This window comes from Octopus bimaculoides, chromosome 3, assembly GCF_001194135.2.
Source record: "Octopus bimaculoides isolate UCB-OBI-ISO-001 chromosome 3, ASM119413v2, whole genome shotgun sequence".
In the NCBI taxonomy this organism is placed as follows: Eukaryota; Metazoa; Mollusca; class Cephalopoda; order Octopoda; family Octopodidae; genus Octopus; species Octopus bimaculoides.
The window spans coordinates 54,507,875-54,509,038 of NC_068983.1; positions in this window are offsets into that span (position 1 = coordinate 54,507,875).

A 1,164-nucleotide genomic window follows, 5' to 3' on the forward strand; every position below is an offset into this window, starting at 1 on the left:
AAGTATTGAATGTCTTATTGAATATATGGAATATGTCTTATTGAATAGATGAAATATTGAGTGTTCAATATAAAGGATCAAATATATAAAGGCGAATACGTATTTTCTATACCTTGTGGTATTTCATCATGGCCGGTATGACAGACTTTAACAGACTATATATATATATATATATAGTATATGTGCTTATACAAATATATGTATATATATATATATATATTTATATATATATATATATATACGTACAAACATATAATCCTGTCATACACAGACAGACAGACAGACAGATAGATAGAAAAGGAAAATGAAACATATGGTATCATGTAAGCCTAGGTTTGAAAAAGAAAAGACAGGATGGCCACGGCTCGAGAGCTTTTGATGATAAAAGGTTTACACGATAAGAGCTAATCTGGAACTAAGCAACAGCCATCACAATCACCACCAACAAATATCAAACCAACCAATCAAATGCTCTCAAACGTCCTGGATTATGCAGAAAGAAACCCGTTTGTAAAGAAACCCAGATTTTATGGTAGGGATTGACTGCAATCCTTAACAAAGACTTGAGCAGCAGCAACGCAAAGCAAAGCAATTAGTTGCAAAATATGTGGGTACCTGAAATATGCAATGCTGTGTGATTTATTACGAAAACGCCTTTCTCTGGAAACATCTCAGATTTCAACAATTATGATTTCAGTGTAAGTTACACTTCAATCTAGCTTGATTCCATTGTCTGCTGCTTATAAGAGATTTGTGCACATAACCATTAATGTTTCTATCTTCTTATCTTGTCTTTCTTTCTTCTCATCTTTCTTTCTTCCGTTCTCTCTCTCTCCCTCTCTCCTCCCATTTTCCCACCACGCTTTCTTTTCTTTCTTCGGCTTCATTCTCCCTTTCTCATTCGTTACCTATCTATCTATCTATCTATCTATCTATCTATCTATCTATCTATCTATCTATCTATCTATTTCTCTCTCCCTCACTATACATGCATACACACACATATATACACAAACACACACACACACATACACACATATATATACACACACACACATATATTCCTCTCTCTTCTGTCTATCTATCTATCTATCTCTCTCTCTCTCTCTCTCTCTCTCTCTCTCTCTCTCACTATACATGCATATATATATATATATATATATA